Source organism: Octodon degus, unplaced genomic scaffold, assembly GCF_000260255.1.
Source record: "Octodon degus isolate 3935 unplaced genomic scaffold, OctDeg1.0 scaffold00002, whole genome shotgun sequence".
Classification (NCBI taxonomy): domain Eukaryota; kingdom Metazoa; phylum Chordata; class Mammalia; order Rodentia; family Octodontidae; genus Octodon; species Octodon degus.
Window position 1 is genome coordinate 31,044,127 of NW_004524578.1, and position 16,418 is coordinate 31,060,544.

Here is a 16,418-nt window from a genome sequence, read left to right on the forward strand (position 1 = left end):
GCAGCCTCTTTGAAGGACTGCTGGTTTAGGGAGTCCCCATCTAGAATCCTAGGGATGTCTCTCCACGGATGAAGGAAGACACACTCTCAATGGAGAACAGATGCAAGAATTCCCAGTTTTTCCATTGGCTAATTAGTTTTGTCCCTTATTTCTTCTCTTTGGATCTAACCAGATTTCTTACTTATTTAAGCATTTCTTCCAGAGAAGTACAAATTAAGACCAAAGAGAAAAATTGAATAACTGTACTTCTATAATTATATATGGTAAAAGATGGCCAATAGAGAATGAAAGTAAAGATGATACCACCACTATCACCAGGAATGAATGTGTATCTCTTGAAAACATTCAGCTAGGAAATTGCCTGAGTTGTATTCACTCCTGCTCTTGTTTCTTGCAGTTCAAACAATGGAGAGGTTTTCTGTATGTATATAGTCAGTAAATAAGGTAATTTCCTACACAAGTGGATTTGTTTTTCACAGTTTCCATAAAAAGCAAATTTGTTGACTCTCATGAATTGTCTAGTATTCAGTTATTCAGTTGATACCTACAAAAGAGTAATTAAATTCATTAAGTATTGAAATATGATTTTGTACCTTTCCATCCCCCTTGAAATTAAGCTGTGTTATATACATGTATCAATTCCATACAAAGGATATATGTAATACATATTAATTAAAAAATGTTTAACAATGTCATATATAGATGATAATACTAAATATCATAAAGGATAAGCAGTAAAAGATGTTATTCTTTACACAATAAATAAAGTGCTCCAGTGTATGAAAGGCCAACAAATAATGCTGATACTTAACAATAAGAATAATGCTGATAGCTTTTTCACAACGAGTTTGCTGCGAGAGCACAGGCATAGTGAAAGCCACCACTAAATCAAAGCCAACATGGGAAAGGAAAAGACCCACATGACTATCGTTGTCATTGGACACGTGGACTCTGGCAAGTCCACTACCACCAGCCATCTGATCTAAAATAGGACCATTGAAAAATTTGAGAAGGAGGCTGCTGAAATGGGACAGGGTTCCTTCAAGTATGCCTGGGTGTTGGACAAGCTGCAAGCTGAGCGTGAGCGTGGTATCACCATTGACATCTCCCTGTGGAAATTTGAGACCAGCAAGTATTACGTGACCATCATCAATGCCCCCGGACACAGAGACTTCATCAAAAACATGATTACAGGCACATCGCAAGCTGACTGTGCTGTCCTGATTGTTACTGTTGGCATTGCTGAATTCGAAGCTGGTATCTCCAAGAACGGGCAGACCCGTGAGCATGCCCTTCTGGCTTACACACTGGGTGTGAAACAACTAATTATTGGAGTTAACAAAATGGATTCTATTGAGCCACCGTACAGCCAGAAGAGATACGAGGAAAATGTTAAGGAAGGCAGCCTCTACATTAAGAAAATCGGCTACAACCCTGACACCATAGTTTTTGTGCCAATTTCTGGTTGGAATGGTGACAACATGCTGGAGCCAAGTGCTAACATGCCTTGGTTCAAAGGATGGAAGGTCACTCGCAAGGATGGCAATGCCAGCGGAACCACACTGCTTGAAGCTTTGGATTGCATCCTCCCACCCACTCACCCCACTGACAAGCCTTTGCGGCTGCCCCTCCAGGATGTCTACAAAATTGGTGGTATTGGCACTGTCCCAGTGGGCCGAGTGGAGACTGGTGTTCTCAAACTTGGCATGGTGGTCACATTTGCTCCAGTCAATGTCATAGCTGAAGTCAAGCCTGTTGAAATGCACCATGAAACTTTGAGTGAAGCTCTTCCTGGGGACAATGTGGGCTTCAACATCAAGAATGTGTTTGTCAAAGATGTCCAACGTGGCAATGTGACTGGTGACAGCAAAAACGACCCACCAATGGAAGCAGCTGGTTTCTCTGCTCAGGTGATTGTCCTGAACCATCCTGGCCAGATCAGTGCTGGCTATTCTCCTGTCCTGGATTGTCACACAGCTCACATTGCTTGTAAGTTTGCTAAGCTGAAAGAAAAGATTGATCACTGGTCTAGTAAACTGGAAGACAGGCCCAAATTTCTGAAATCTAGTGATGCTGCCATTTTTGACATGGATCCAGGAAAGCCCATGTATGTCAAGAGCTTCTCTGACCATCCACCTCTGGGTCGTTTTGCTGTTCGTGATATGAGACAGACAGTCGCTGTGGGTGTCATCAAAGCTGTGGACAAGAAGGCTCCTGGAGCTGGCAAGGTCACCAAGTCTTCCCAGAAAGCTCAGAAGGCTAAATGAATATTATCCCTGCCACCTGCCACCCCAGTCTTAATCAGTGGCGGAAGATCGGTCTCAGAACGGTTTCTCCCAAATGGCCATTTAAGTTTAATAGTGAAAGACTGGTTAATGATAGCAATGCGTTGTAAAACCTTCAGAAGGAAAGGAGAATGTTTTGTGGACCACTTTTTTTGTGTGTGTGGCAGTTTTTAAGTTATTAGGTTTTAAAATCAATACTTTTTAATGGAAACAACTTGACCAAAAATCTGTCACAGAATTTTGAGATCTATTAAAACAAAGTTTAATAAGGAAAAAAAAGAATAATGCTGATAATTTCAATACTTACTTAAATAAGTAACTGCAACATTAACCAGGCAGTAGAAGCTCATTCCATGGTGGTAGGTGCCCAGAAAGACAGTTCTTATCTTCATCCAACCTGATCACAAGAACCTGTAGGTTGTGATTAGGAGCTGGATAAAAATTCTCTCTAAAAATATATGAATCAAAGGGGTTTTTAATCATTTTCCTTATTATGAATCATAGGACACAGCAAAATGTTTTATCTTCAACTTATAGAATTTAAGTAACATACCTACAGGGAAAACAACACAGGCAAATTTATCTCTTCTTTTTTTAAATAATTTTATTGAGAAGCAAATATCAATGAGACAGTTTCACAACCGATTACTGGCACATTTTCAATAATTAATATATTGAATATTGTTGTCTTAGTGGTTATTCATTATTCAAGATGCAGACATGATATCCTGTCTCAAACACTATTATAACAAGCCTCTCTATTCACTGAATTAAGAGAATGGAGCTGCATGTCTATCCTAACTATTTTGAGTATACAGATACAAAAATGTATCTCTTCTATCAGCTTCAACTTCCTAGCTAACAAAAGAAAATAATAGGTTCAATCTTGTATGAATTTTGTGAGAATTAAATGAGTCAGTTCATGCAAAGGGCTTTGCATATTGCTCCACACAATACAGGAACATAAAATACTATAGATGTGTTATTGTCAATAACCTATGTACCTTCAGCCTCATTCCTCCAGAAGCAAGACAAATCCTACAGTTTTCCAGAACTTGGTACTTTGTAAAAAGATGTAAGTTTGCTTTATCCAAGTGGAAAGTTCTCAACCGATGTTTTTGAAGCAGCTATTCTATTTATTGGAGGTAATACATTCACGGCAGAATAAAAAACTTTGCACCAAGCATATTCAGTCTACTTAATGAGAGTATTCAGCTGAAAGTACACAACACAGTATTTTAGTTTTAGTATTTAGGAATAGAGTGAGAAAAATTCTTTGGAAAACAACTCAAACTGAACTTACATAATCCTTGTGATTAATTCAGTAAAGATGGTACAATAGACATTTCAGAAACAAAAATGAATTATTTGGGCCAGTATCTTTAAAGTAGTTCACAGTAGACAGTGTTTGAAACATGTCACTCTTCAACATTCCTATAAATTAGTAGGTAGGGCCAGTTAACATTCTCCCTATTCTGCTCCTCCATAGGCAGCCCTACCTTCTTCCAGGTCTCACAGCAAGAAACCCAGAATTGCCCATAGAACAGGCCCATTGAGCTGGTTTGGAGCAGTAGCCAACACACCAGATTTGACCTGTAAGATGGTGTTCTAGATTGAGGGGAGGGTTGGCATTTGGCATTTTAGAAAGGCTATCTGCAGTGTTAAGAAGAAAAGTAAAGGTAGAAAACCCAAATTAATGAGAGATTAGTGAGAAGAGAGCCATACAAACTATGACAAAGACTTGAAGTAAAATCATGAGTAAAAGTCAGCTTTGAAAGATCTATAACTGACATATGTTGGTAATGTATGAATGTAGAGATGGTGAGGCAGGAGGGCTCAGCTATTATAAGAGATTTTGCCCCTGCAAGAACCAGTGGTAATGGGGTCATCAACAAAAACTTAAAATGTAATAGGAAAAAGCAGAGTAAAAAAAAAAAAATCAAGACTCTTTCTTTAGAAATGTTGAATTAGAGTGTCTGTGTTCATGAAACACTTGACTATGTGGATCTAAAGGGTGAGGGAGAAAAGCAGGCTAGAAATACAGGTTGTGAATGTGGAGGTTATCTGGTATGAGTGTATGTAGTAGTCCGAGCAGATCTTGCCTAGAAAGGTCCAGGCCTAAATCCTGAGAGGCACCAACATTTCAAGCATGAGTACATGCTAAAGAGTAAAGGGAAGGGAGGGCTCCCCAAAAGAGCCTGAGTCTGAGAAAATAAAAGACAGCAGTTACTGGAACTATGAGAGAAAGAGCTAACATACAGTTTGTAAGTGCACTCTTTTGGATATAACTCTACTGCTTAAAGATTTTCCACTAAATGTTCCTCTGTACTCTGGGAGGATCACTGTATTAGTTAAAGTTCACTGGAAGAATAGAGAGATAGATGGATGGATAGATAGATGATATGATGTGATATGATATGATATGATATGATATGATATGATATGGTACATGAACGATTCACAATATAAGCTTATGATGGTCACCTGCAGAGTCAGATGCAGAAGAATGTAAAAAGGCTATGTGTGTTCTAGAGAGCTGGAGGATCCAGTCAAAAGTCAAAGGCCTATGGGGCCAGCAAGGTAGCTCAGCAGACTAAAGCTCCTGCTTAGGCAAGCTTAGGCAAAAGCAGGGACTGCGGTTTGATCCTCGACACCACATGCTGTGCCAGCCCCGCCCCCAGGGTGAGCTGAGCCAGCCACAGAGTCTGGTTGTAGTGGCACGCGCTTGTGATCCCAGCACTGGGGAGGCTGAAAGCAGGAGGATCGGCTTGAGTCTGAGCTGTGTAGTGAGACCCTGCAACAATCAAAATACACTAAATAAATAAATAAATAAATAAATTTTACAGAAAAGTCAAAGACCTAGAGCTCACTTGAGAGTTTCCATTGGGAAGCCAAAGGGTTGCATTGGAAAACTGAAGGGTCTGCACTAGAATCCTGTATATGAACATCCAAAGTATAGTGATGGTGAACACTGGTGCTCTCCCAAAGAAGCAGAAAGGAGACTTCCTTCTTTACACTTTTATTCTATCCAGGCAATAAGCTTATTGGTTGGTGCCACCCACATTCAGAGTAGATCTTGCCTCTTCAGTAAGGCAATCATCAAGACATACCAGAAATGTGCTAAACCAATCAGATAGGCATTGCTTATTCAACTTCACAATATAGTTTACTATCGTAATCACACACTGACCATTGCTTGCCACATAATTTTGTTTGGGTGAGTTTGGCAGGGTAACTAAAGATTATCAAGTCAAGTATGGAGTGGAACACCACATAGTAAGTTTTCATGTGAGAAGAAATAACTGAGAAAGAATTTAAGCCTGGGTATAACTTGAGGAGAAAGGCCTGCCCTATCAAAAGCTCATCTGAGTTACCAAAATAGCATCAGGTAAACTGGGCATTGTGGCACAGGACTGTAATCCCAGCACATAGGAGACTGAGGCAGGAAGATCACAAGTTTGAAGCTACCCTCTGCTATATAGTGAGTTAAAAGCCAACCTGAACTACATAAGGAAATCTTGTTCCAAAAAAACAAAACAAAAAAGTAGCACTGGGTGAATCTCCCTTGCAGAAGAATTCTAAATTATTTTATACTGAAAACTTTGCAAAACTTTCTACTCTTTAAGTGTTGGCTGTGCCTGGTATCTTCCTTCCAAAAATGAATATGAAATGAGAGAAAAAAGAATAATTTTACTTTGAAGAAAATGGGTGAACACTACCTGTACTCTGGGAGGATCACTGTATTAGTTAAAGTTCACTGGAAGAATAGAGAGATAGATGGATGGATAGATAGATGATATGATGTGGGTCATGTGCCTATGACCCAGGCAGATCCGAGGTCAGCATCTATAGAGATAAGGCACAGTTATAGTACATAACCTTGATAAGATCTATGAAAATGGCCCTTCATCACTAGATTGTTTCTCCAAAAACCCATAGATCCAGCCTAATCATGAGGAAATCATCAGACAGGTTCAATAGAGGAGCAGCCTGTAGTGAACCTGACCAGTGCACCCCAAAATGTCAAGGTCATTAGAGATAAGAAAAGCCTGAAACACTGTCATAGTCAAGAGAAGTGTAAGAAGTCATGATAACTAACTACTGTAAAAACCTGGGTAGGAACCTGGAACAGAAAAGGGACATTAAGTAAAAGCAAAGAATATCTGAATAGTGTAGGCATTAGTTAGTAGCAATATACTACTATTGGTTTGTTGAAAATTATGAGAAACATACCATACTAATATAGGATGTCAACAATTGGGGAGGCTGGACCTGTGATATATGGAAACTTTTGATACTATCTGCACAAGTTTTCTGTAAATCTAACACTAAGTTAAAATACAGTATTTATCTTCTTAAATGACATCAAGAGGATATAATAGCTGAGAAGAATATAAGAAGTGAGGAACCACAAGAAAAATCAGTTGAGTTAGCCTTCACACTTAAAATCACACTGATTATACACAGCTAAAAGTGTGATACAGGTAAAGACTGAAAAATCATTTTTGTGGTTCCTCAGTTCTTATATTCTTCTCAGCTATTACCAGTGAGGTAATCCTGGCCAGAAAAATTTTCACTAGGGGGAATAATTACACAAAATTGGATAGTCAATTCTCACCTCTGTTCTGGGAAATAAAAAGCTGCAGCCCAGGTCAAACCTAGAGTTATGCATTAGTGCTATGTCATGTATTAGCATATATTGTGGCCAGTAATGCTGAGAAGGATCAGTGTTTTCCTCCAACAAATCAGTAAACCCTCTATCTAGAAGGCAAGAGGCTCCTAGCAACTACAAGGCTACTATTCCACAATTAAGTACATCTTCCAAGTTTTTAGGAGATAGGAGCATTCTCATTGGCCTACTAGAATAAAAAACTAGAATGCTTCCCATTCTCTCCTTGATTTTTCCCTTAGAACAGGGGCTATCAAATGATGGTCATTTTAATTGCATTGTCAAAATCTGCATCTCTTCTTTTTCCCTAACTATCTCTAGCCGGTGCATTGGCTGGCTTCCTAGACACAAGTGGACACCTCATGGGAAATTCAAAGAAACAACCTTGAAACACTTCTGTGTTGAGAGACTGAGCCAGGGCTCAATCTTTTTTTATCTATATTTTTTATTTTAAAGAGAAAAAACTTACAAATAACAATGAAACAGAGTTTCAAATAAAGAAGGATAAACTTGAGACTTTTATAGGTAAATGGATGGAACTCACATCATACTCATAAGTGAAATGAATCAGACCCATGTAAGTATCATATTGTCTCACTAGTATAAGAAACTGATTTAGATTTTCTATGCCATTGTCAAATAAGAGATTCATAGACACTTACGCATTTCCTCATAGAAAAATAAATACTTCAAATTCATTGAACATTAGATCTGACAGGACTCTGATCATTTTCAATAAATAGTCAGATGGAGACTGGAAGCACTGTCATTGACTCTAAGAACAGGTTTCCCCTGAGGTCCTGAGCTAATTACCATGGGAGCTACTTCCCTGAGTGAGTGCAGGTCACCCTGCATTTTCACCCTGAATCTTCTCATGACTGGCTACTTCAGATGCATTCCTGTGGCCTCTCCAATGTTCAAGACGAGGCACACAAGAAGGGCATGGATTACAAGAAGTGGAACAGATAATCTTCTTTTTCTTTTTTTTTTTTTTTTCGGAACTGGGGATTGAACTCAGGCCCTTGCGCTTGCCAGGGAAGCTCTTATTCCACTGAGCCATCTCCCTGGCCCCACAATCTTCTTATAAAACCAAATTCAGAAGTCCTTGCCTCCTGCAGCACTCCAGGGCTCTAACTGAATAGCATTTTAGCTACCAGCCAACCCTCCCTGACCCTTCAGTTCAGCACAGAAATTCCTCTCTTTAATTTTTCCAGCACTATGAAAAACAAAAGGCAGGGGGTTGCTGATAAAAGAATGGTGGGACACTGGGTTTGATTAAAAGCCATAGTAAAGAGGTCTCAGTCTCTGCCCCAACAGCCAACCAATTCTGAGGTGACTGGTGACACTGACATAAATTTCTCATCTATTTCCCTATGATGGCCACAACTCCTGCCCAGCCCTGCTTGGGTCTGACTGATTCATCAATCATTATCAGCATTAAAACTGAAGGTAAACAGACATTCTGAAGTTGTTGTTATTGTTGTTGCTATTTTTAACTGCACAGGTACCAAGAACTCTTCCAATATTAAAATCTCAGCATGCCTTTCTAGCTTCCTTATGCAATAATTTCTAACTGTTCAGATCAACTTTTTCTGCCATACTTTCTGTTTCTATAAATATACAAGCATGTCTCCTAATTAAGTTCCTATGAGAATCGTGTTAAGTCTGTGGGTTTTGGTGACTGCTAAAGTGCTCTGTGGTTTTGTCTTTTTATTTCAGGAAAAACTTCTCCAAGTTACCCTTGCTGTGGTTCACATTCCTCTGCCCAGGGAGCTCACATTTTTGGAAAGCTGTTGCTCATTTTCCTCATCTGGGGGGAGGTGGGTTCAGTGCCTAGTTGTGAGATATAACAAAGTGGATATCTATCCTTTATGAAAACAACCACAGAAGAACAAATAGGCCCAACATGGCATCAAGCATCAGAGTTCCCATGGGTTCTTTGGTGTCCCTGAACAGGGTGAGACAGTCAACTACCACACTTAGCAGCACTCAAATGTAGTGTTTAATTGCTGTCTATGGAGTCTCAAAAGATTGGCAAGACTTTAATTAGGGCAGGTTTTCTTCTTGGCCTTATAGATTTCAATCTATTTGACTTAAATAGATGTATGAGTTCACAGATACAAATTGTCAATCTGCAGTTGCTAAACTTCAACACAATGCAACAGGGATGAATGATGTTCACTATCTTCTTCTAGTATGTCATTCATCTCCTTAAAAAGGACACAAGCAAAAGCAGGGATGACTTGGCGGTTGATGAGATAGGAAATAATTTAATATTTACCACAAAAGAAAATCAAGCTCTTCCAAATCTATGCCTTCATTGCTACTCCTCTCTGGCACTGCAAACATTTGTGCGTTTCTAAAATCTTGTCAATTATTAGTAGCTGGGGAAAATTTGTGTTCATCAAGTCTAAGCCTCTTAGCTATCTCTTTAAGTGTCTATAAATGTCTGGTCAAGAACAAATGAAAACTGTAGATTTCACTGATTTTGGTTTCACCACTGGAGCCACTGTCCACCTTGATTCTTTTCCTTTTTTTCTGTTTGGCACCTAAGGGAACAAAGAACAGTGTATCGGGTACGTTTGTGCTGAGGTCTTGGCCTTTGAGGTGATGCTGAAAGTAAAGTGTAGTGGGAGGGACAATGCTGGAAGGGAGAGCAAGTCATTGTTATGGAAATAATAGAAATAAAGAGCATTCGATCATAGTAAGCGTCCCTAGGTCTCCAATGCAGGTCTTTCGTAAAGACCTAACCATGTAGAGCAGCACACATCTGTAATCTCAGCACAAGAGGCAGAGATGGGAAGACAAAAAGTTCAAGGCCAGCCTTGAACTTGTATTGAGACCATGTTTGGAATTTTTAAAAAAGGACTGGAGATATAGCTTAGCAGCCTCTGCGCTCAGTGCCCAGTACTGCAGAAGAAGGAGGAGGAGGAAGAAAAGGAGAAGAAAGAAGAAGAGGAGAAGGACAAGGAATAGGAGGAGGAAAAGGAGGAGGAAGAGGAAAATCCTAACCATATACCTGTGAAGCCACTAATTTACCAAAAAGTGAAATAACCATAGACATTTCTATCTAATTTAGAACTTGGAAAATAGAAAATTGAAATATGAGTTTGTAGATTAAAACTTCCTCCCTTCATGTCTCAAAACACAGCCTTTCACAGGAGTTGAGTTTTGCTAACAGAACTAACAGCATGCTGCTCTCTGATTTGTCTTCTGGATTACTAACAGAGTGACCAGTCTTGCTGCTTTTCCCTGGAGTGTCCTGGTTTTAGCACTAAAACTTTCATATCTCAGAAACCCCATCATCCCATGCAAGGCCAGCATGATCACCACAGAGAGAAAAAGATTATGTACAACTTTTTGCAATTCCATCTCAGTGATAGAAAATATAACAGCTTTATAGTTAGACTCAGTCCATCCTGATGGTTCTGCTTAGTTCCATCTTGGATCACCCATGAGGCCTCAGAAGACAATGAACATGAGACTCTTTCCTTGAAAGAGTTCTTGATATCTAGTTGGTCCTCTCCTTTAGACTCCTTGATGGGAAGCGGAGGCAGAAATAACTCTTGCTGTAATGAGGTAGCTTGTTAGAGTTTCACAGACAGAAGCAAACTCCCATGAACACAGTTCTGAGTCCTGACTCACAATGCTCCCTGAAGACCACTGCAGCATGGCCTGACCATGGGATGGTTGTCATCTGCTTGGTGCAGGAGTGACCTAAGGCAGGATGCATGCAGCAAAGGCAGCCTTGAGCTAAAAGAAAATCTCACACGTATGTTATGCAATTCAGGTTTGAAACTATGCACTGACTTACTACACACACTGGTCATCATCTGACCCTCAGCCCCAGGGTATAAAATAGGGTTAGAGGGTTCTGGGAACTGAGAAGTTGGGGAGATGACACTCTCAATGTCATGTGCAAAACTACCTCCTCCTGCTCTCACCCCCAATCCAAACCCTGGAGGCACCTGAACAGCAAACCCATCAGCTATTTTCCCTCCTTCCCCACAGTCCAGAGATGGCTTCCTCACAGGGCCTCTTACAGGGTCCAAGCCACAAACCAAGGCCAGAGAAGCTGAGTGGTCAGCTCAGAGCAACGAGCTGGCCCACAGACTGTTTTGCCTCAATTTTCTACTGGCAAATTACCCTGCCTCTATGTACGTTTCAAGAGAATTGTGCTGAGGATGTATGGTGTACCTCCACAGAGATTAGGCAGAGAAGAAAAGTGCTGGCTTCCAGCCCTCAGGGCTCTCAAAACATATACTCAAAGTCTAAGCTGGCAGCTCTAAGGGGCCCTATGTTGCAGGAGGAGGAGCCAGTCTCCTATGTCCCCTGAGGGGATAGGTGAGGGTCCTCACTAGGGGGGTGGGCTGGGCTCCTGAGTAAATGTAAAACATCTCTAGTACTTCCTGTGTACAGAGCCACAGAGCCTTCTGCTGTGAACTGAACTGAAAAAATGAGAAACTAGAAGTGAAAAATTAGATGACCTGTGTCCTTTTCTTAAAGAGCTTTGAATCAAACAGTGAAAAGATCAAGAAATAAGCTTAGAAAGGATTTGAAGATGAGAAGATATCTAGTCTGACTGTGGCCAAAAAACAAAAATGACAAATTGAACTTACCTGAAGCATAGGCTGCTTCTTGGGCTCTCCAAGAACTCTATCCGAACTGGAAAAAGCCAAGGGTCCTTCTGAGTATTCATGGCTCTCCAAATCCTTCCAGTTGCTATCTGCTTTGCCCAAGGAATATTTGAAACTGAGAAGAACTGAAAGAGACTAAGAGACTGGCCTTGACACAAAAGGCTCTCTTGGAGAGGAAAACCTATTTATCACTCTTCCTCACTCAGGCAAATTGAAATGAGGTCACTTCGTTTCACACACAGCTCCTAGACATGCCCCTCCTTGATTCATTCACACTGCTGTGTGTGCCTATCCTGTGCCAGCTTCTACACTGTTTTGGGGATGTGGACCTGAGAAGACTGAATTTCTGCTTGTCAGACAGCTTGCCATCAAACCCTGTGCCCCAGGGTTTCCTGACTCAAGATAATAAGAACTGCAAACTGTCCAGGCTGGAGAATAAAAAGAGATGAAGAGGAGGGGAGAATCATGAGGAGAGAGGACAGAGAAGACTGTAGGATGTAGACCTCCTCTTGCCTTCCACCCCACCAAGGATTTCCAAGCTGTTGCAGAGTGCAGCCATATTACTAATGCTGATATGTGGATATCCTACAGGGACAAAGGCTCACTGATAACATAAGCTTCTGTCATTTGCTTCTCCACGGAAGCTATTTCAATTGCCTTTGCAACCTAGCTTAAGAAAGAAAATTGTTGAGTCCTGATGCCCTCTTCCAGTTTAGATAAGCCCTCTGGATTCCATAATGTTAGTAATGACGATGGTGATAATGATCGCTTTCTCCAAGACATGAACTGAAGCTACTACCTACGTGCTATATATACCTGATCTGATCGATTGGCCTATATGCTGTGGCGAAGCCATCACCATCCACCGTGGCCAATTGTGGCAATAGAAGCCACACTGTGCTCTTACCCAGCCAAGCGATAGATAAGTTCTGTGATGCCTCCCTGGCTCTGACCCACTTTGGAACAGTTAAGGTCCAGTTTTGTGGCACACGTTCCTGTGCAATGGCCTGTTTCTATGTTTCTACTCTTCATTGTTTTCTTGTGCAGAGAAACTTAGGAAAAGTAAACTTGTAACAGTCACTTAATAAGGTTTTGAAAGAATGAATGAATTTAAGCAATAAGAGAGGTAATGACCAGTCAAACGAACTTCTCCAGTAAGTTTACACTTGTTTTGCCTAATGATATATGAAGTAAGCTCTTTTATAACAAAACTCATGGTTTATAAAAGGAATTGTTCAGAAAATGCTCAAACCTGTGCAACTGAGAAATAAAGGTGAGCTTTTCAAAAATATAAAAATAAAGCCCCTCTAACCAGGGAGTCTAGGAACCCTCCAGCTCTTGTGATAAAGCCACAGAATTGCAAGAATAGCATCCTGGGCAGGTCTAGTCCCACAAAAGCTCCAATACAGTCCACCAGCCTCAGGACAGCACTCACCGTACCTTGTGGTTCAGTGTTCGTGTCTCCAGGCATTGACCAGACCAGTTTAAGAGTGTGAAAGACAACACAACATTCTGCAAAGCCTTTGGGTTTCCAGGCCCTGTGGTTTCCACTCAGATCTTTCTCTAAAGGACTGCATGCTTCTACAGCCTTTGTTGTTTTCCTCTGCAGTGAGTCCAAAAAAAGGAGAAACCTTCAGCCCTGGCCAGCTGAGCTGGAGAGGCATTCCCAGGTGGTGGCTATGGCAGGGGCAGGAGGGACAGCATAAAACCGGCACGTCAATGGCAGCCTGGGTGGCCCTGCCCAGAGCCTGATCCTGTCCTTCCTCAGCTTATTACCCTGGAAAGAGAGAAGTATGCTTCACCATAGAGACCCTCTCCAAGGGAAGCAGTGTGGTTTAATGAACTGCTGGAAAAGTGTTCACTTTTCCCACCTACAAATGATCCTTTGGCATTTTCTGGTGGCTTGGGACTCTTCCCTTTTTTTATTTTTTTCCTGATGGCAAACAAAACATCAGAGTCTGACTTCTTAAACACTAAGGGTCTTTTCCATCAGAAAATTAATTTATATTCTGCTTTTCTGATAGAGCTAAAAATGGTATCTCTTCAATGAACTCTCCCCTAATACATGGAAAACAGATTTCTTCAAAATAGCCCCAGGTTATGTCAATCATCAGTAACTTCAGCCAACCTCAACCTTAAGGGAGAGAGCACTTCCTCTGTCCTTTCTGGCCATTGCTTCCCAGGTAGGTCTTGGCTTCAGTGCATCTGGCCTTGGGGGCCTAGATTTTTTTTCCTCCCTTCATGAGCCTTGATCCATACTGAGCACATCTCCAAAGGCTCTTAGTTTCACAAATGGGCTCAAAGAGTCTTCCTTCTGACCAGATTTCATGGTTGTAGTGTTAGCCAAATATGATGAAGACAATTAGGTACATGATGAGGAATGTATGGGATTCACTTTTCAAAGAGCTTTTAATGATGTGGATGAATACTTGTGCTTAAGTAAAAAGAAACCAGGAATGAATACACACATAATTTTCTTTATGACTTCTATGACATGTGAATCATTTGTATGATATTTATTTTTCAAATTGGCAAAGCATAAGAATATTTATCAGAATAATGTTGATTCTGGGAGCTGGAGACAACTCAGCAGTGTAAGCCCCTGTCTGATAAGTGCAAGGTCTTGAGTTCAATTCCCAGTACCATTAAAAAAAAAAAAAGGAAAAAAAAAACAAAACTTTTGGTCTGAAGATAGCTCAGTGGCATAAATGCTTGCCTGGCAAGCACAAGGTCCTGAGTTCAATCACTGATACAAAAAAAAAAAAAAAAAAAAAAAAAAGCCATTTTAGGGGCCAGCCAAATAACTCAGTGGATTAAAGCACCTGCAAGCAGGCACAGGGGCTGAGGTTCAATCCCCGGGCCTGCCATACCAGTCCCGCCCCCAAGGGGAGCAGAGATGGCAATTGAGACTGTGTGATGGTGCACGCCTGTAATCCCAGCTCTTGGGAGGCTGTAAACAAGCAGATCACTATGATTCTGATCTAGTAGTGAGACCCTGAACACCCTGTAGGTCCTTCCCTAAAAAAGACACACAAAAAAAGAATGCTGATTCTATAATACTTATATTTACCATAGGCCAGTATATAGTCAGTTTTGAAATAATAAAATTCCAGTATGTACACTATGTGCATAGGATGTCATTTGTTTTCATTAAGTTCGGGTTTTGCGATAGACATGGAATCCAAGGAACAAGGCGTCTCTGCTCCCTCTCTCCAGCTTCTCTGTTCTTCACATTCCAGTTAAAGGTTCATGAATCTATTCCAGGCTGAGGCAGGGAGAAGCCATGCAGTTTTCTCCCCCGTCTCTCTTTTTCTTTCCACGTGAAGATGTCTGCTTGTCCCAGGTGGGAGAGCTAAGAGCAGTAGCTTCTGTGAGCCTCCACAGACATCTCCAGGTCTGTGGGCAAGGATGAGATAATATACATAAATGTATGATCATAACTTTTCTTACCTAATCCTTTACGTATTTTAAATTGACATGTATCAATTGTACCCATATATGGGATACAGTATATTATTTCAGTGCCAGAATATAATATATAATGACAAAATCAGGGTAATTAGCATATCTATCCCTCAAACACATCATTTCTTGTACTGAAAATGTTAAAAATTATTTCTTCTAGATATTTAGAAATACCTAATCACTATTAACTCTAGTCATCCTACTTTGCTATAGATAACCATGAAGTTTTAGCTCATCTTTCTAAAATATTAATATGTGCATAATTATTATATGTAAATATGACTGGGATGTATACATATCAATTTGGAAAGGAGAACAAATTGAGCAATATTGTCAATGGGCCATATTTATGAGATTAGGAGAGATGATGTTACAATGAGGAAATTTCTGTGGCTGAACAGCAATATAGTTATATCTAACATTTTCAGTACAAGAAATGGTAAGTATTTGAGGAATAAATATGATAATTGCCCTCATTTTGTCATATATTATATTCTGACACTGAAGCATACTGTACTCCATATATGTGTATAATTTATATGTATCAATTTAAAATTTTTAAATAATTAAATAAAAAAATCTTTTTTTTTGTACTTAGGACAGGGTCCACAGGGTGTACAAGGTCTCACTTTGTAGATCAGACTCATAGTGATCCTCCTGTTTACAGCCTCCCAAGTGCTGGGATTATAGGTGTGCACCACATGCCGTCTCAATCGCCCTCTCAGCGCACCCGTGGGGGGGCGGCCAACATGCAGGCCAGGGGATCAAAACCCCTGTATCTGTCTAAGCAGGTGCTTTAATCTGCTGAGCTATTTGGCTGGCCCTAAGAAAATCTTTTATGATAATACATTTATCTATATATTTATTTCTTCATAATTTTACCAGTCTGGACTTCATATACATTCAAGGCATGTAGACACTACAAAAAAAATCTTCCTAATGGTTTTCATATCAATATATAGTTACATTGATCACTAATAACAATTTTTACCTTAAATTTGTTCTATGATTTTGATGAAATAATATAGTTAACCGAATTATATTTTGATTAGTATTTTCTCATTACATCCTTTTTACCATGTAAGTACTATGTATAGATAGATAGATAGATAGATAGATAGATAGATAGATAGATAGAGATACAGATATAGATACAGATATAGATATAGATACATTTGAACATTAATAGATTCATATCTATTAATGTTGCAGTATGTTTTTATTCACCCTAAGACTCTTTCTTTAATTAATTTATTCAAGCTGACCATATTGGAGTGAGGTGACAAATTTTTACTTGTTTCTAACATGTATCTTGTGTGCTTTTATTAATTTTCTCTTTGCTTTTTTATTTCTTACTGACTT

General features: G+C 40.0%; 1 pseudogene; it reads left to right on the forward strand.

The window, feature by feature from the left end:
* The first annotated feature begins 899 nt into the window (after positions 1 to 899).
* Positions 900 to 2,319, forward strand: LOC101585230 (annotated as a pseudogene).
* Positions 2,320 to 16,418: the final 14,099 nt, after the last annotated feature.